A 21,357-nucleotide genomic window follows, 5' to 3' on the forward strand; every position below is an offset into this window, starting at 1 on the left:
TGGAAATGTGAGAAACCGCTTCTGGATAACTTTCAGAGATTTTGGGGTGGTGTGTGGAAGTAGAATTTCACCTCTTTTTAGCCATGCTAGCGGCATGGCTCCAGGGATGACAATATAGGTCAGTCAGTCGGTTTGTCAGTCAGTCCACCACTTTGAAACTGGGAAATTGGGCACACACATTCATGCCCTCCTCAGGATGAATAGTAATAACTTTACTTTACCCACTAGGGACAGAATTTTCGTTTACCAACGCTTTGGTTAATGACTAAAGACCAGCAAAACATGACATTACCACCAGCTTTGGCTGAACCTTTGTGTTTAGTGCTAGTTTAGTGCTAGGTATCAACCTATACCTGCTTGACATCAATGTTGTCATTTTGTGAGTGTGTTTGCACACTGATATTAGCGCTTAGCTCTGTGTAAGTAGAGCTTCCCAGAGCTGCTAGCATGGCTGCAGACACTTATTGTCTTTTTGAAATACAAACTGCTTGCTGCTTTCTGTTTCCTGTTTCAGTGTGTATCATTTAGAGCAGTGGGTCTTATCTCTTTTGGCTTATAACCACTTAAAACAAAGCAGTGTTTGCTTGTGGCTTCTGATTGTTTTTTTCTGAAGGATTCTCAGAGCCTCACGGGTGTGAAAGTATCCAGCATTTCACATAAAACATTGAACAAAAAAGCTACGAATTTGAAAAAAATTTGAAAAAATGAATTATTTTATACTGTGACCCTTTAATCACACTGTGACCCTTCTGATTCATCTGTGGACCCCTTGGAGAGTCCTGGTTTTAAAGCTGGAGATTCAGTTCTTCCTGGGGCCACATATAATCAGTATCCATTCATTACATTGTTAGTGCACGTTGCACTATCCTGAGAACATTAAAATACTTTACTCTTGGTGGGTATCTGCTAGACTATTCAGTACTCACACTACACACTGCACAAACATCCTCCCGCATACATTTTAAAGAATAGATTGAACAGCATCTCAAGTCTCGTTGCTACAGTTCAATAACCATGACAACCCGTTGGTGATGTCATTACTTCTTGGAAAAAAAAAAAAAGCTACCGAGGGAGATGTGTTGAAGAGAGCGGCCAGTGTGTAGGTGGAGGAGGAGGAAGAGGACGAGGACGAGGAGGCACAAGACAAACCAACCATCAGTTTTCTGAAGAAGCAAAACACATGAAAGACAAAGAATGAAAATTACAGGAAGATTCAGGCATTTCTCCTCAGAGGCATTAAGCAGTGAGAGACATATGATCGGCTGGTTTGTTAGGCCCACTTTATAATTAGACTTTGGGCTGCCACCATCATTTCTCATCTCTGTGGAAAGGAGAGCACCAGTCCTCATCATAGCAACCTGCCTGGAAGGTGCTCATTAATGCAATGACGGACACACACACACACACACACACACACACAGACAGAAAAAGACTCCCATCTACACTCAGGAGCCCTTTCTACTTTATTTACTCCAATAGCTCAAATAATTGTTTTCCATCACATTTTAAAATGAGGATAGGTTTTTAACAGCTGTGCAGTAACACCTGCCCCAGCAATCTGAGCATGATGGGACACACACACACTCACACGCAGACACACGCTGTGAAGAGGAAAGCTAGACACTTTAATTATCATGTTGAAGTCAGTTTTAAGGATGCTATCATTCATTTAATTTTCCTCTCTTAATCGTCTTCAAAGTGTCCCAAAGACAGAGTAGTCACAGACACAAAACTTAAAAAACATTTTTTCACGTTTATTTCTTAGCTACAGATACACAGCATTGTTTATGCACTGTGTAGACTAACACTACTGTTATGGTCGTATAGTCACATTCTGTTTGTACGTATGTGTGTGTAACATGGCAGGCAGGTAATTATGGTTGGTTAAGGTTGGTTTGATTTAGTTCTACTTTATTTGTTGTTTTTAGGCTACAATAAATAGAAAAGAAACTACAAATCACAATAAAAGTAACATGAATGTAGGTATAATGCAATCGGAAGTTACTTGCCGTGACTACATGCCTGATCATCTTAAAGAAATATGAAGATGAAGTTTGTGTGCATACAGTGTGAGTAAAATGAAGTAATTCTGACAGCTGGATTGAGTAGAATTAGTTTAGTGTGTCTGTTCCATCAGACATGTGTGAGATGGACAACTGAAAATGTGTGGAGCGCGTCCTGCATTGATGCGCCTTAACTGAACACCCTGAGCACAGCTGAAAAGAGGATTTCTCTTGATATGCTTCCACTGGGTAAAACTCCCTGTAGTAAAGAAAATATTTATTAAAAATGCAGAGTAGCTGAAAGGGATCTGTTGATCAGCTAATGGTAAATGTATCTGTCACTGCAAGAACTTCTGCTTTTTCCTTTCCAATTGTTACATTAGCATCAGGTTTATTATTGTTAATTATAAGCAAATTCCCCAACACATCCTCTGTTGTTTAATGAGATGGTATTTTGCTTTTGCTCTTCTTAATTACTTTGTAACCCAATTTATTCCATCTCTCGTCATTGTCACATTAATGCTGGAGCAGCTTCTCAATCAACAAGTTATATTTTCATAGATAAAATCAACCAAGTTTCCAGTGGGAGGGATATTTTTCTCTTTTATTGCCTCTTATTAAAAATTTCTTTTTCATACTCCGTGATTCATCTAAAAAAGTAACAATTACAGATACAGCATATTAGAAACATTCATAATATGGATACATGGGCACATTTTCTCATATCTCAGTCAGTTTAACAGCTAATAAAGTATTGCACCTTGTTTTATGACCAACTGCTCCAAGTTAGGAGGAAAAGTATTATTAACATTCTCATTGAAACAAAGAGCTTGAACATTGATTTGGACCTTTGGGTTAAAAAGTGGTATATACTAATAAGAACTTGCCTGGACACACACACACACACCCAGGCCTGTGCCGCAGCCTCGAGGAGGACTCATGAATGCTAATGTTATTCACTCCTGTTTGTTTCAGCTGTGATGGTGCCAAACTCCTCTCAAGTGACTGCTTTGCGGCATGTCTGTCTGGGCTCCTCTCAAGTCCCATATTATGCATCTCTTATCATTCATTTGCTTTCATTTAGATTTTATCATTCATTTAAGTGTGATTTCATAGCGATATCAGTTACTTGTGATGTGTAGCGCAGTTGTATCAGCTGCCAGTATTGTGCTGAAGTACAGCTCTGAGGCAGGCTATTCACTTTAGTTGAGTTTTTTCCATTTTGATTTATGTTGTACTTCAACTCCACTACATTTCAGAGGGAACTATGGTGCTTTTGCTTCACTATATTTATTTGACAGCTGGAGTTATTTTCCAGGTTTTAGATACAAAATATATATCTACAAATAAAATATAATGCAATGATAGACTGAACAGCTCAACAGCATATAACATAGTGAACCACCTCAACCACCTGCAACATTAAATGTGCTTACATATTAATGCATCAATAATAACATACAATATAACATTATAATAACATGAAAGGGGCTGTGCAAGTCTTCATGCTTCACTTTTGATACTTTAAGCTTATTTTACTGATAAAACGTTGCCATTTACTTGAGTAGTAAATGGGCAAGTTTTAAATGCAGAATTTAACTTGTATCAGATGCATTTTTATATTTTTTCATTAGTACTTTTACTTAAGTAAAGGATCCAGTTATCACTGCATGATGCACTATTATGCTGGATGCTTTGCTTTTGCTTTAAACACTTAAAAACAAACTCTTATTTACTAATTTCCTCCTAAAATGCAGCTCAGTTGTGAAAACAGGATATGACACGCTTTGCATACTGTCTCTTTAAAGTGAATCATTTGATATGCAGAGTCACATAAATCCTCATATGAACAGCAAAACAGCTATTTACGGCTCCCTGAATTAATATCAGTCAGAAGATGTGCAAGTTCATTTCACACCGCCAAATGATTAGAAGTTATTACACACATCTTTTACATCCCATTTCCAGTCTCAAATTACTGAACATAGATTTCCAGCTCGTAGAACAGCTGATGCCTTTGAACTAAGTCATAAAACATACAAGGCCCAGTACAGCAAGTGATGGTTATGGATTTTCTGATCGTCTATTCCAAAAGCACTGATCACCTATAATACATACAGTATGCCTTCATGATGAACATTTATAGCTCTTTCAAAAGTTTCTCAAATAGAATTCTTAAAATGTTTTCACTTCTTGTCCTGCTTCCAAAAAACTAAAGTAGATATATATATATATATATATATATATATATTTTGAACATGTCTAAACTTTCTGAGCAAATAAAATGCCCAGACTTTAAAAAAGTACCTCAGTGATTTCGTATTGCTTGCAAGAGACAAAAAAATGATCAAAAATTGATGCCAGAGTCCAACTCCCTATTATGGGTCAAGCTCCAACACCAGTGGGTCCTAAACTTCCCATTTCCCATTAAACCTGCACCAAATAGTGAGCTCCCAGGTTCTGACTCCAGACCCACAGTCATAATGCAGTCTTTCTTTTAAAATTTGTCCATGCTCAAACTGAGATTATTCATATGATGTCACTTGAGTAATTTCATCTTGTCCAATTCTGGCTTATCCAAAGCTGCATCATCTTTTTATTTTCTTTTAATTATTTTTGTCTTTTATCTTTTTATTGTCTCGTACTTTACTGTTTTACTGTGTTTGCATGTGTGTGTGTGCGTGTGTGTTGTCTCTGTGTCTATATTGTTTGCCTTCCCTCTGTTCCTTTTGACTACCATTGCCATTGTCTGTCAAAGCATTTTGTAAATGTTTTTAAAGGTGCTATATATATATATATATATAAAGTTATTATTCTTATTCTTATTCTTATTCTTATTCTTATTCTTATTCTTATTCTTATTCTTATTCTTATTCTTATTCTTATTCTTATTTAACATGAAATGTTTGCATGAGTTGCATTATTCTCCCGTGACATGTTGAATTGACTTGACACATAAAATGGACAGATGATCCTGTGAATCCTCACTGAAAGGCCTCTTGTTCTTTTTTCCTCTGAGCAGCATTTCCCCCATTGTAATGTCTTTCAGATGGTGGCCCTCAATCGATCCATGTCATGCGATGGCTGACAAAGGATGTCTGGGATGCATAAGTGGAGAAGATGGCATGTTGTCAGAGAGGAACATGGGCCTGAGTGTGAGCAAGGCTAACAGGGAGGTAATGGGCCATGCGTTTGATGTGGTCACATGGGTTGGGGAAATACCTGTGGTAATTGGGAAACAGAGAAGGCTGCTGATAGACTGTATTACTGGAGGAGTTACACACATAGATGCACACAGCCACATAACATACATAACATACTACTTACTCAGCAGCAAAAGTAATGCATTACAATACTTGTCACTGCCGTCAAAGGTTCCATTAACCCAGTCCAAAGCCTCCACACCCACATGTTGCATCTTTTGTGTTTCACAAGCAGGCATCCATACAATTTAGAGAGAGTTACTGGAGCACATATCTAAGTCTCCCTCTTTTGGTAGAGGCTACCACCTACTCCACACCTCAGTCATATACCAGACCAGTCTACCCACTGAACACAGAGAGACCAAATGATATCAACCCAAAGATAAAGAACAAGCAGACCCCAAGATGTCACAGTAACAGATCGTGTTACTGAAAAAAGCAGGTTAATTGCATTCCTGGGACACTTTACTGCTTTAATGTAGTAAACACACATATAGAGTCTGCAGTAGTAAAAGTGCTAGTAGCTAAATACTCTCTGTTACAAATCTGTGATTACCTTTTTTTTTTAGTTCTTTAAACAAACTGGACAGGCTAAGTAAATCTAGGTAGACACAACTACCCCTTACTTTTTATTTTTATATATTACATCTGTTGCAATTACAAAGCAGGAGATGTAGATAAAGATGAAGATACTGTCAGACTTTGCACTGAAAAGGATTTTATGCTTTCAGACAACAGAGAAATCAAGAAAATAGGAAATAAGGCCACCATGATGCAGAGTAAACAGGTCATTCCCTCACAGCCTGTGTTCAGGCTGTGCCATAATGTGTACATTAGAATTAAAAGACTCCAGCATTACTGTTTAATGGCTCTGAACCAAATTAAACATTTAAAAGGCTCCACCATCAAAGCGATGTAAAGGGAAATAAATATTAATGAACGAGCCGACACTTGGTTCAAAGGGTTGGAAGCTGGGAAAATTAAAAGGGAGCAAGGGTCTGCATAAGGATGGGTGCTCTGTGGGGAGAACTCAGTACCGAGGGGGTTTGATTCCCCCAAGACCACACATATAACCAAATGCATGAATTCATATTGCTGTCAGGCATGTTGGTTTAAAGTGCATCTGTTACAGTGCACCAAACTGTATAAAATGTAAAAGCTCACAATTTGTTGAGAAAATGTGAAGCATTAAGTCATGGATACATAACTATAACTTGTCTTATGTTTTTTTTTTTTCTTTCAAATCAGCCCTTGTTTTTGCAGAAATACTCATCAATACAAAAGAAAATCATACCTTAGTATGCAAAGGTTTGCTGCTGGCAGGCTCAGTCCTATTGATTTTCAACTGACCATTAGAGAAAAGATTCAAGATTTTCTTGAGGGTGTATATGAGCTTTTCTCATTTTCAGATACTCTCACCTTGAATCCTTTTTTTTTTTGTCACTATAAATAGTAATGCGATCATGCAAAGGCCATTTTCCAGCAACCTGCAGGTCTGCCTTACAGCAGTAAGAAGTCTGGTTACCTCAAACCTTCCTTCAGTTAAACTCAGATAAATCACGAGTCATTATTATCAGTCCAGAGTGTGTATTTCTCCACAGCAGAGGGTAGTACAGGTCACTAAACATGTGGCAGAAATAGCAAGGTCAAAAACAAAGGGTGACTCTGGCGTTACTCTTCCTCTTGAAGATTCCCTTCTCCAGCGTCTGTGGCAGCTTTGAGGACACCGCAGGCAAGGTAGACAGCTCATCACAATGGATGTGGGGGCGTGAACCTGACCAAATGAGGGGAAGAAGTGATGACTAATGATTCAGTTTCCTGACTCCAGGCAAAAAGTTACATTATTGTGTACGCGGCTTCCGTGTTTCATGTTGGCAAAAATAGCAATATTCTCCCTGAGTCAGAAAAGAGCTCGAAGTTTTCAGTGACAGGGTGTCAAAAAGTCTCAGTTTGACTTGAGCATTGTTGTCATTGTGTTAAACCGCCTTGGTCTGGCAATCTAATCCCCATTAATTCCTTGCTTTATTATAGCTACAGTCTAGATCTATTTGTTGATAACATTTTGCTCAGAGTTACACACTATTGACTAAGCATAAGCAGATGTATCTTTTATCTATATCTATATCTATATATATATCTATATATATATATATATATATATATATATATATATATATATATGAAGGCTTGAGGCAAAGCGAGCACTGAAATTTTAAGTATTGAAAATAAGGCATCGGCACAAATTAAGCCATTTAATTATGAAACGCCATGTGTGCTGTCAGTGGACGTTCAGCTGCGCTCCACATCGAAACCACCTCCCAGTACATCTTTTAAGTAGTTTATTTGATTTAAACTTGAAAATCCCTTTTGATAAAGGTTTAATTCATCCTCAAAGTTTCAGACCCATGGAGTTAAGGATGTGCAAAATGAACTCACAGTGACTTCCCTGCCCATGAACTCACCATGCCCTCCTGCTGGATTTGTCCTCGCTCTAACCCCATGTGAGTTGAGTGGGAAAATAACTGTCCCATGTTGTTTTCTCCGATGTCCCGCTATTTTACTTCCATCTTAGCTTGAATATTAAGAACTCCTGATTCTCTTTCTTGGTAGAGATGTGAATAAGGTCTGAAATAATGCAATGATTTTTTTGGAGTCGATTATGTGAGAACACTGTGAAGATTTTTAGAGTAAATTTAAGGATTTGTGCTAAAGAGGATTTGACCTGTGGTGATTCATTTTGTCAAACAGAAGTTTTATTATTGAGAATTTTCTAGTTTATACTTTTTGTACAGCACTGTTTCTGCCAGGTTTAAGCATCATACTAGTCAAGCCAAAACTAGAAATTATGTTTATCTATTATTAATTTGTTTTCATAAATCTTGAAAGATATATAATTACTGCCTGGATTATGTTCATAGAGTATGCATTGCCTTTGAAGTGATGGGGCTGGGTGGTTGTATAAAGAGCAGGACTTTTACACCAGTTTGTGGTTGGGTTCAGCTAAAAGAAACACCGTGGTTAAAGCTGGAGAATGATCATGGTTTTGATTAAAGTGGCTATAATCAATATTACTTTCTTAATAATGCATCATGGCTGCAGCTAGCAGCTGTTTTCAGCTTTTACCCTGGGTAGGTTATTTCTGCTGTTCTGACAAGACAGTTAGTGCTGAAATTGTGGCATTTCGCCTTAAATCGATATGTATGTATGAGTGCACTCTGTTGCAGGACAACACAGGCGAGGTCAAAGTTCACCCTGTAATAATAACATTAAAAGCAAGAAATGGGACATTGCACGAGCCCAGTGTAGTGTAATCTCCAGAGAAAAAAAAACATGACCAGTGAACATAATTTGAACTTCATGAGGCAGAATGCATTATTCAGCAGCACTGGCTGAACTGCATTTCAGTCGGTGGAGCCTCATCTGTGTACACTTGTTTGATGATTTATTCACTTGGTGCTGGCCTGTTAGTCTGACACATCTGTAGTCGTCCATGCATGGCATCCTGCTTGTGTGGAGGTTGTGTGTGTGTGTGTGTGTGTGTGTGGGGGTGGGGGTGGGGGGGTGGAAAGGAGACGTGGAGAAGCGTGCGGGTTTCATCATGAACTTGTGAACAGGCATTTGGTTTGGCTGTTAGAGCCACAAGTGTTGTCAGTGGACTTCAGGTTGAGGTTAAAAGCTGTTACATCTGCTGAATCTCAATATTTAATGACCTTGGGGGCATGATTAAAACCCTGGTCGTTTCTCTGTAGGCTTCTTGTGATCAAATAGGGATGGATCTTTTTGATGAAGTAAAAGCTGCTTTTTTCTATGGTTTATCATTTTTTCCCTTTTTTTTACAGCATATTTGAGAATTTGGACAAGATGTCGCACAAGATTCAAGAAGTTATAGCTTGCAATAATAAAATGAGTTGGGATATGGGGTTTTAAAACAAGTTATTACAGCGCAGATTACCAATATTACATTTTGTGCGATAAAATAAATTAAGTTTCTTAATTACAGGCACGTTCCCCCATGTTAGGCTGGTTGGCATAATCAACAACAAGATCAGTCTCATTTCCATTCTCCTCTGTCCCTCAGTCTTCCTCTCCAGGCTGACTGTTGTCACTGTTTAGTATTTAGGAAAATATCCGCCAACTATCCAGCTAGTGAGCTCCATCCAGCTTCATATGTAACTGTGTTTTAAACAGTCTGTGATTTAAACTACTCCCTTCATCTGTCTCCATGGTCCCTGAGAAGTAGCTGCTGAGTCATTCTAAAAAGGCACTGGGGAGTATTTGTGTGGAAGGAATGCATTTGCTGCCATTTGATGAAGGCTTGTATCATGACATTGTTTCAAAATGAGGTGCGCTCCTCCTAATTTGAGAATCTAAAGTGGAGGTTGTGTAGCTTGCTTTAGGTCAGTGCGTTCTTGTTTTTGTGTTGTCTGAGTTGGAATTTCACGCCGTTTCTACTCTTTCAATCAGTATATGACTGGTGTGTCTCTGTTTGTCTGCTCTCGGAGAGGCATTTGTTATTGTATTCATGAGTTTGCCATCACCGCAATTTTTCCAATTACCTGACAAAACAATTGAAAACAGAAAAATACAAAGAAAATGACTTGGCTGGGATGAATGCTCAATGAGGGAAAAACAACAACAAAAAAAAGCAATCGTATTATTGTTTGTTTGAGATCATTACCTGCCAACACCAGCACCATCATTTAAGTCAGCGTAAGAAGAGAATAAAGAGCCGGGAGACTTCTCAGAAAATTAAAGAACAGATGATCACTTCTGAATAAATGATGAAGAAGATTAGTCTGCTCATGTGGATGGATAGGTGAGGTTGTTACTGCTGTGAGAACTGGTGGGATGGTGCAGAAGGCAGAGCGCAACGTGTGTGTGTGTGCTCTGGTTTGAATCCCTGCACCTTAGAAGAAATTAAAGCCCCCCCCCCCCCCCCCTCTTATTACTATTAAGTTGCCTTGAGCAAGAAATGCTAGAGATCTGTTGCTCCATGGCTGACAGTCCAAAATGAATGACGCTTGAGGAAAAAATGTCCTTGAAACACTGTGAATGTCTGTGAATTTAAAATCCAGGGGACAGAAATGAATGTTTAATCAATGTTTAAGGCGGCCTGTGGTACTGTGCCCTGATTTATGAAAGTTGTAAGCTGTCAGTCAACCAGAGCAGCCATTGCCATGATTTTCTGTGGATGCATTTTTGTGAATGTTTGAATGGTTGTTTTCCTATATATGTCAGCCCTGTGATAGACTGGCAACCCGTCCAGGGTGTGCTCCGCCCTTGCCCAATGTCAGCTGGGATAGACTTCAGCCCCACGCAACCCTATAAGGATAAGTGGTCCAGCTAATGAATGAATGAATAGAAAAGACATTTATGAGAAGTGGAACAAATATAGTTGCAAACTGCACTGTCAATGCAAATGAAACTGTGGGGTATCAGTTAATGTTATAAACTGTAAGCACTAAAAAGACTGTACAGAAAGGTGCATCAGTGACCACACTACAACCCCTGCCCTGCATGACCATTTGTTCTCATTTCTTTATCCCCTTTTTCTCTCTCTTCTCTTACAGGGTCCCCTGGGGGGTCTGCTGAGCCCAGAGGCCATGTTAGATCCTTTACAAAGCCTTCCCTCCCCGCAGCCTTCATCCTGCTCCACCATTCCCAACCGCTTCTCACCTCTCTTATGCGTCATATACAGTAATCCTTGTCAGTGTCCAGCAGTGAGACAGGAGTTGTGGACTGATAGCCAGTGGGAGGACAGATCTCCTGTGGCGTTCAGGGGTGCCCCCTGGTGGTATCGATCTTTTTCTAACCGTGCAACAGTGTTTATCCAGAAAGGCACATAGGGGGCGAGAGGCTTTATACTTACAGGTTATTTGTAGTTCAACCACCTCTACATCTGTATCTTGGATGTAGGGAGGCCACAGTGGAGTCTTCTTTCTCCTGAAGTTCACAGATAACTTTTTTTTTCTTAGTGATGCTGAGCAGCAGGTGGTTCAGCTAACGCCGCGGCCCTACAAACATCTCCACACCACCTCTGTATTCAGCCTTTTGGTACCTGCTGATGCACCCCACAGCAGCAGCCATCTGAGAGCGTTAGACCTGGAGTTCGAGGCGTAGAGGGTGAAAAGGAAGGGAGACAGGACGGTGCCCGGAGGAGCACTGGCGCTGCTCATTGCGCTGTCTGACATACACGTCTGTGGCTGACCAGTCAGGTAGACTGTGATCCACTAGTGTTCAAAAGAAGAAAAAACTTCTCTGCTACACAAAATTACATTTATTACATTCATTCTTTTCTCAAATCTTTGCTTTTTTTATTTACCGGTGAAATATTGGAATGATACACATCTTCAGTCCTCAGAAAACCATGGGTGTGTTTCCACCACAGGAACTTTCTCCAAGGGACAGGGAGCTATATTTAAGAAACTCAGTTCCCCTAACTGTGTTTCCACTGGAGGAACCAGAGTCTAAATTCTGATCCAGAGAGGTAGTTTCACCCCCCCAAAGAGTCCCTGCTCAGTGGGCAGTACTCTCTGAAGGTTCGGGAACTTTTGGAGTGGGGCTTGCAGCACTTGACATCACCGATCGGTCAAGTACACTAGTGTTTTCATTGTTGTACATTCAGCATTAAAAAAAGCTGCAAACATGTTGTTTTGCTTATTATCAATCATCAGGATGAAACAGAACAACAGCTTTTATGACCAATGGACTGACAACAAGCCCAGCCTTTGATATCCATTTTTGCAGAGCGTGACATAACACACGTATCAATGAGGTGAAATACGAGTTATTTTGTAAAAGAATTTGCTTCGTTTTCCCAGGGTGTTGTCTCTCCTGTGGAAATGCAAATAATAATGTGCTGGAGGAACTTTTACCACTGCATATGAGTCCTTGTGAAATGAAATTTCTAGGAACTTTTAGTGGAAAAGCACCTTATTAAAATGAAGCAATATGAGATTTGTTTTTGGTTGAGCTACTGGGGGCTCATATGCTATATGTGTTTGACAATAAATGGTCACAAACCAAAAAGGATGGGAACCTGTGGGTTAGATGATGAAAACCATGTTATGTGGCTTGTCTATGACATCATCATACTAATTTAGAGACGCTTACCATTATGTGGGTGAATTCATCGAGTAAGCCTGCAGAGATCACACGTTTATCATGCTGTAATTTATCATGCAGCTTCGCAGTCAACAGTCTTGGCAGTGCATGCTGATGACATCCATTTTAAATGTGTGGGTTTTCTATACATTTCCGCTTTTCTTCCTCAAAAACAGAGCTTGTTAAATCTGTTGAAATGAACCTGATTCAGTCTCCTCGGATATATATATTTTTCCTGTGAGGTTACTATGTTTTGTTTTTGTTTTTTAAAAAAGTAAGACCAGAAATAGCTGCGATATTGCTTCATCGACACAATTATTGCTCCCACATCCCACCTGCGTCATCACTGTTCATGTTTCTGTTACATCAAAGCTCGCTTGTCATCCGCCCTTGGAGCTTAGCAGCATTTAAAACAGTGCCTGTTCCCTAAATCAATGCAATACAGTCCCATATGTGAAACAATGTGGCGCTTGATGTGTTTGCCTGAGGATCACAGTTACTTCACAAATGAAAAATATGCTAATTACACACTGCTGAAATGTTATTTCTTTCTAAATTAAAATGACTGACAGTCACCAGCATGCGCACACCCACACACATGCAGTGTAGGTCTAATCCAGAAGTTTAAATATTCATGCACACACAGTAAACAAACAGTGAAAAATTATTCATTTCCCTCTCTGCACCTTTTCACCATCCTCGTTTTTATTGATCACACCAATATTGTACTTTTGTAGTATGAGCAGTGCCTGGAGGTAAGTTCTGCTTTTTGTGCCCTTTGGGAAACTCAGCATCCTTCTTCTCAGGTTATATATATATAAAGTTTTCCACTATCCAATATCTACAATTCACATGATCAATTCTGTATGCATCCACATACTCAGGCCTAGAGCTATATTTGCTGTATTTGTCCATACATGCTTTACATGCACGTATTGTATACAGAGGCTTACAGGACAGAGAGTCCGTCCTTCAACAGCAGGCCGAGGATCAAGCTGTTACATCAGTCACCTCCCTGTGTCCTCTGGGAATGAATCAAAGTCTGTATACGAATAAATCCTCATCGGCTGCAGGGGGCGACAATTTGTAACTGAACCAATCTCACCCCGCTATGGAAGCAACAAGTGGCAGGAAATAAAAGGTAGGTAATCAATACAGTATCACCCCCCTTAAATGATTGATGAGTGGCTCAGTGGAGGAGAGCAGGAGAGGAGTAAAGATAAAGCAAGGTTTCACCTGTTGAATAAAGACAGTGACAGCAGCAGCACCAGAGGTGTTTATGTGTATCTATGATGTTTGAATAAATCAGTTGACATGGGAGAAGACGGACTTTCCAGCAAACATGTACTGACAAACAAATCTGCCATTTCAGTTATCTCATACTCTACAAAAAGACGGAAAGCAGGCAACTGTCCTCCTCCATTCATTTCATCTGACTGTTTTGTCTCTTGATAATCTATTTTAGTCAATTTGATTGTTATGTAATAGCCTCTATATTTATTAACGTACACCCAGCTGACACTATTGATTTGTTTATGGCCATTTGAGTGTCATGCTGGGTGTACAAATATCTTTAGCAGGTTTAAAAACACTTGTGTATGGTCCTCTTAAGGCCAGATGGGAGTGGTGTGAAAAAAGCCCACAGTTGTTACCCAGCTAAATCAGCCTATTTCAACATGCTGGACCCAATATTGATTGTTTTCCCATTTAGTCTTTATTGGGCTCCCATGCAGTGCTAAAAAAATCAATAAAACTTTAATTAAACTGTGCTTTAAATGATTGAAACACAAAAAACATGTTTAGTGTTTTTCTAATTGTTTTAGATAAAAGAAAACGTTTTAGTGTTTATTTGTAGGTGTAAGGAAGAAAAAGCACTAATGACCCCTCCCTTCTGAGCTGTAGCGGTGAGAAAATGGAGCAAAGGCCGCAAATTGGGATCAGGCAATCCCCGCAGGTACACAGGTGATAAACTCTGTGACGTGATTCGATCGCATCTTTGCCGTAAAGCGGACTCGTTAACCTGTCGTGACCCCTGCCCACCGTGGTGCTGGGTTTCACCTTGCCAGCTGTCACTTTCTCAGTCTGTTGTGGACGTGAACTTTTCCTCCAAGAAGGATTTTAACTTCGGCAGAGAAGACACCGGAGTCGCTGCTTCACTTCACCAAGCTCCTGTAAATGTTTTTCTGCTTCTACAAACAGTTTACCTTTGTGCTGTATTTCCGTTGTTAGCAATTCAATTTTTTTTTTTTTTTTAAGTAGCTTGCTGTACTTACGGACAATGTTGAGGAGGCTATTTTACTTGAATATTTCAATTTTTCTGCTGCTTTATGCTTATTCGCTATACTTCACTACATTTCAGAGGACAGTAGTGTACTTTTTACCCAAATGCAAAACTTTACAAAAAACCAGCAGCACCTTCTTGGGAATCCTTATCACAGACTTCAGATGTCTGAGTTGTTTTACTCTCTGTTCCCCTCCTATTAATCATCTAACAACCCCTCAGATTTACCTTCCGGGCCTTTTGACAGGCCTGACCCCTGGTTGGGAACCACTGGACTAAACTAACTGTTTATAAAGTAGTTAAAACCAGCTCCACCTCGTGCCTCTACATCAATAAAATGCTGCTTATTAATGTATCAGATTTATATTAGAAAAAAAATTGATATATGATTAAGCACTTTTACTTTCGACTACTTTAAGTACAATTATCTGATAATATTTTTACTTGAGTACAGTCTTGAATGCAGGACCTTGTAGTATTTTTTTACATTGTTGTGTTGATGGTTTGACATAGGTAAAGGTTTCGAGTACTTCTAATGCGCATGAAACTGCTAAAGTTAAATAGAATGAGGCCCTTATTTATGGGCTCAAATTTGGGTCAAAAAGATTTTAAAATTGTGAAATGATGTTTACAAATAATTCTATACGCAGGGCAGTAAATGTTTACCATTATTGTCCACAGCATCATTAAATATAAATAAACCCAACTGGGTTGAGGAATAGCTGGCATCGTCATCCATCTTGAAAATCTACTACACCTTTCAGGACCTACAGTGGAGATGAGGGTAAGAGAACCACCTGCCCTGGGATTGGACTCTGCTTATTGATCAGATTGTCATTGTCTAATCAGATTCTGGTGTAAAAATTTGTACTGTGTGTTTTCTGCTCTGTATCGGTACAGATGTTCACAAAAGCACATATTTTTTCACAGTGTCTTTATGTAGCCTTTTCACAGTTCACAGTCTTAGCATACTTTCTAATGTAATGAATGAAAAACACAGATTTTCCTGCAAGGACCCATAAAAATGCCTGATATTAGAAATTCTAGTAGTAACTCAACTAAATTTGCCTTTGTCTCACATTGTCAGTAGTGAAATATGACCCATGTTTCAGTATTTTGAGTGTTATGGGCTGAATTGGTTATGCAGAATAATGTATTTGCTCCTTAACTTAGGTAAGATATATTTTATATCTAATTCCAGTAAAGTTTATTCAAACAAGATGACTACATCTTTAAGTAGGTTGAGAAGAAGAGAGAAATGGAGCATTACTTTGTACAATTCTACCGTGATCGGAAAGTAAGAAGAAAGAGAATTATGGAGCTGCAGAGATGGCAGATCTGCAGAAAAATTCTGTTTTAATATCACAGCACCATCTCAGTCAGGTCTACACTTCAGCCACAACAAGAAAACACCACCAATAATATTATAAGAAGACTCACTACAGTTTATATTGGATCTTTTGACAGCAGCCATGTGGGAAATTGGAACTGCTCAAGCTGTGAGATAGCCAGCCAAATTTTCCAATTTAAAATCTAACTGATGGTCCGAGAACCAGATCGCTGATCGTTCAGGCATCGTGACCTCTCTCAAACTGCATGTTGACAACAGCAACCAATCATTAGCTGGTGCGGCTTAATCCATATGGTGTCTGCCCGGCTTTAGCCTGCTGCTGTCTATCATGTGGATCACTGGCTTTAGATTTATCCATTTCAATTCACTAGATACTTCCCAAAAATATTGGAGGTGCTTTTATTGGGAATGGCTGCACTGCGGTTGGTGTTTGTGGTTGGTAGTTGGTTCAGAAAGTATGATGAATGATGAGGTCACAGCCTTAATGCCAAATACTTTTTTTAAACACATTGTTCATTCTCCTCATAACAAATGAAATCCCAGGGAAGTGGCTGACAATCTTGTGATGTGAAATATGATATCTTAAAAATTTACCAACTAGGTGGTCACATAAACAAAACAATAAACCAATATAAGATAAATGATCATTGCTTTAAGTGATCAGCTGTTCCAAGTCTCTGTTTTCTAGACAATTAAATGAAAAGGTTTCCATTCCCAGGTTCAGAGCCCATTTAAGCAAATTAGAGAGCAAACTACATTAGTAATGAAAAGTAATTGAGCATCCTGTAATTAAAACCAAGACAAACGGGCTTGTCAGCTCCACTTTTATTCAGCATTTGGCCATATTTAAGTTTTAATTCCTCCATTCGTCAAATCTTCAAGGCAAATCCACAATTCAAAATATGTTGAGGCAAAACAGAGAGCCGAGGATCAGGTTTATTCATGTTCAGTTGACTAAATGGATGTCTGGATGGCTGAATTAAGGAATGACTGGCTGGCTGTTTGATCAGCATGCTGAATTCCTACCGGACTCTCTTTTTTTTTTTTTTAATTTAGTTTTCTGTTTTAGTTTTGTGGCACGTTCCTGTCTTGTTGAGGTATTATAGACTTGCTGCCTCTGCACTTTGCTGACCTGATTTCTGACTGGCTTCACAGCAGTTTATCTGTGTAAATGACTGATTGCCTGCCTGACTGATGGGCATGAGCAAGTCAATTTAAGTGTCTGTGGGCCAGATGTGGCAGCTTGCACTGAAAAAATATAGCTTGGTTTTGATAGCCACACTCGCAGATGCTAATTCGTCTCTCTGTGACCTGCATATTATTTAGCAATTCAGGAACAATTGCTTTTGATACTCTAAAAAGCTTAAATGTGATTGATTTGCTGGGTGTGGGAGTGTGGCAGTTGTATATTTACGACTGTGAGTTTAATGGCCTGAGAGTCGACAGTTTACTGTTTTATCCGTCTCTCCACGGAGCTATTTAGTTGAGCTGTGTGCATTTTTGCCTCTTGAACGGTGTGAGAGAAAAACAAATCGCATCAGCAGCTCTCTTCCCTTAAGATTGTGATGAATTCCCTGCACTCTGATTAGGCTGTGCTGGTTTGACTGGCCATTGCTCTCAGAAGACAATGGGCCCTAATAGGCTTTGCTAAACGGCCAGAACCCAGTGAATGGGGGAGAAGGACGAGGTGGAGGGGAAAAAAACTGTCATAAAACAAATGAGTTAGTGACAGGAGAGATGGAGAGAACGAGTGAGTGAGGGAGGGAGTTTTTTCCTCTACTAAGTGGCTTTAAATGGCCGTGGGATATAGTTAACGAGTCTGACCTGGCAGGAACCAGAGGGTAGATGGCTGTCAGGTCAGGCCCGGCAGTCTGTGCATGCATGTATGTGTGTGTGCATGCTCGCCTGTGTGTGCCTGTTTGCATTTATTTGTTTAACTCCGGTACCCAGCCGTCAAAATAATAGAGTTTATCTGTCAATTATGTCTCCAAACAGGAGCTCCACTGTGTCGGTCACACTGAGGCCATAACAGCCTTAATAACTGCTGTAGGCAACCCTACCAATGGTAAACTGTGTGTGTGTGTGTGTGTGTGTGTGTGTGTGTGTGTGTGTGTGTGTGTGTGTGTGGGGTAATAGGAGCAGGACATGCACTCATGTAGATTTTACGAATGAATGCATAGGTGTGATACTGAACATGCAGTACAGAGCTGAATTCACACTTTACCATCTACCTTCCACTCTGTTCAGCACATTTTGGTTTTCATCTTGTTCTTCTGGGGAGATTCATGAAATGAATATAACTGCACAGTGTGTAAAACACTTGTAATCTGGTAATGCCACAAACATTTCCATTTCTTCATGATAATGTAATGCCAAAAGGCTACTAACTCACCCAGGGGAATCAAAGGTTTTATATTATTTATAGCTGAAATGAACATTTTCTCACATGTAAGGCAGTTAGCTTTCAGTGATTTTCATTATTAAGCATGATTTTCCTCTTACATGTACTGTACAGAGCCCTCTGGCTGTATGGCACCTATGGAGTGCTTTCATTTTGTTTTGTTAACATATAGGCTTTTCATTTCTGCATATCGGAATATTTTGTTGCGTGTCTTTTGGGAATCCAGTGACTCAAAGGTGGCTTTACTAGAGGGTGAATGCTGGATGGATGGGGATGCTACATGAAATGCTACTAATCTACTCTCTAGACTCATAAAGAGATCATCACGTTGAGTTGAGCACTATTTATCTCTATCTATTTATCTATTTATTTTACATCTCAGAAGCACAACCAGAACAACAAAGATTATTGTACTGTCAGGTCATCATCTCATCTGCCCTCACTGTTCACAGCCATACTTTTTCAAGTGCAAAACAACTTTGTGAAGGGTGTAGAAGTAGCATCACTCCTCGTAGAAATTAAAATTTTTTCTAAGGCCGAATTGCCAACTTCATAATTCATTGGGTGTTTGAATGCTCTTCCATTTTAAAGCAATTACATGTTTGGAATATAATTTGTTTGCATAATTATTTTGCTGGAAAGTCCTCAGGGTTTATACTGGATGTAATAAACACACAATTTGGCTTCTCCAGGAACAACACTTGATGGTAATTTTGAAATCGGTTCAAGAACCTCTCTCCAGAACACCTGGAGCTCCTAACACTCCCACATACGACAGACTTCCAGTTTCTCCGGTTCATTAAAGTTATCAGGAAGACTGTAATGCCATTTGTCCTGTAACAGTATTCATCTTATAGTTTGGGTTTAGGCCAGAAATGGTTTTACAGAGAGGTCTGTCTGAGGAACATTCTTTCATGTAGATAAATCACACAGATGACCAGATTTACTAAGGCTTTTCTGATTGTTTTTCCATGTGCAGATTTGACCTGTTCTGCCTTAAACACATGTGCTGGATTTGTATGGGTCTCATTGCTACTTCCATGGCTCATGGCGGGTATTTTTCTGACATGGAACCAGATCCAAAATGGATGTGGCTATCAAACCATCCCTTCCTCCCTCTGCTCTGAGTATAGTGATTTTTATGAAATCCTGGTGTCTGTGACCTCCTTCATGCACATACTGTAATGAGTCTGGAGGTCAGTCTAAAGTGCAGAGCCGGAGCTATGTGTCTAATCAGCTGCAGCACTAGTAAATCAGGAGCTATACATCCAGACAGGAAAAAACAGTATTAGTGCTGCAACTGATCATTTTCATTATCGATTAATCTGCATTCAATCAATGAATCATTTGGACTATAGAATGCCAAAAAACAGAGAAAATGCCCATCTTATATTCCCAGAGTCCTTGCTGATGTGTTCTTGTTTTGTTCATCCATCTGTCCACAACCCAAAGATACTCAGTTTACTGTTATAGAAAACAGAAGAGCAGGAATTACTACCCAGGACAAACTGCAACCACAGACGTTTTGGTAGCTATAATGTAATGTAATCATTATAATACATTTAAACATGGATAAATATTTACTTGTTAATATTTTTATTTGCTTAGTGGGTTCATTTAAAATTAATTTAATAGGCAGCTGTCAGGTTAGCATGACAGAAAATGTTTATGCAAGTGGACGAACTGCCGCAAAATTGGCTGTGTAACCTGGAGATTCTCACACTGGTTTCACACTGGCCAAATCACTGCTGACAGTAATGTGTGCATGTTTTTTCGTCCTGTTTGTGTGTGACTCCATTTGACTGATTGACGTGGACTGATTGTTTATTCATGCGAAAACACAGCTGAGCGTTTACTTACAGAATGCATTTGTATGTGTGTTTGTCACTGTGCATATACGAGAGGTGTGTAAACATATGGACGCCTGTTTTATTTATCATTTGACATTAATTGTGATGTTGATTCGGTGTGGCAGTGGTAGACACACAAACACACACACTCAGAGACACACAGAACATGTACCAACAGCTGCATGAACATGCTACTTACAAGCCATTTGTGTCTGCCCTAGAAAACAATTAACCTTGAGCAGAACGAATGAAATTCAAAGGCAGAGTATTGAACGGTGCATGCAGAGTAGGGAGATCATGCTGTTGCTCATTAGTGACGCCCAAAACGTGATGTACAGAGATGGAACAGTGCCACATGTTTACATAAACATGAAAGCTTGTACTGTTTAAGAAAATTGGCTGTGTTTCTATACATATCCAATTTTTATGTATGAGTCATATGGTGATGGATGGCCTCGATCAGCGTGTTTTGTTACAGAAGAATGTATCACAATGGCTTCTCCTGTGTTTTATTGGCATTTTAAAACAAAATTTATAGTCCGACATGTGTGTCTTAATACTGTGTTGGTGTTCAGATGATTCAACAGATGACTTGATAAATTGAAGAGCAAAGGGAAGCTGCTGGGCTTTCTTCAGGCACTCTCACACAGAGCCAAGAATGTAGCTAAAATGCATTTATTGTGTTAGGCCATAACCAGTTAAAAATTGTAACAAAAATCACAAAAAGGGAAAGAGCGTTGACAGGTTTCAGCCATGACTGGGTCTTCCTCAGGGCATGGTTGAAAAAGGAAGAGCTGGATAATGACATGATGATAATTTCAGCTAGAATGTGGGGTGTGACTTGATCGGGATTTTAGTACCAAAGTCACGGCTCAGGACTGTGACTTGACTCTGATGTTGACTCATGCACTCAATGTTCAGAGTTTTTAAACAGAATTTTACAACAAAACACACATACAATCGACTACAATCAGAATAATAAATAACAAGCAACTTAAAAAAACATCTAAGCATGAGTGTGGGGCAGTGGCCAGTAACTGGAATGCATTGGTTTGAATAATGTGATGATGTTGCTGCTTTTCTGGAGAGGCACAACGATGCTGGGAAATTAGACAGTGGCGTATCCCGACGACATGCCACCCCAGGATTGCTATCATCAACTGT

At 39.4% G+C, this 21,357-nt stretch overlaps 1 long non-coding RNA gene across 5 annotated transcripts in view; it reads left to right on the plus strand.

The window, feature by feature from the left end:
• Positions 1-14,341: 14,341 nt before the first annotated feature.
• Positions 14,342-21,357, plus strand: part of LOC139607435 (uncharacterized) — a 306,610-nt gene continuing 299,594 nt past the window's right edge. For all 5 annotated transcript variants that reach the window (XR_011684853.1, XR_011684852.1, XR_011684856.1 and 2 more), the window contains exons 1-2: positions 14,342-14,481; positions 15,273-15,375. This is a non-coding gene — a long non-coding RNA (uncharacterized lncRNA). The remainder of the gene's footprint in view (positions 14,482-15,272; positions 15,376-21,357) is intronic.

Source organism: Trachinotus anak, unplaced genomic scaffold (genome assembly GCF_046630095.1).
Source record: "Trachinotus anak isolate AG129_WGS33_773 ecotype Australia unplaced genomic scaffold, CSIRO_AGI_Tana_v1 ptg000024l, whole genome shotgun sequence".
Taxonomy (NCBI): Eukaryota; Metazoa; Chordata; class Actinopteri; order Carangiformes; family Carangidae; genus Trachinotus; species Trachinotus anak.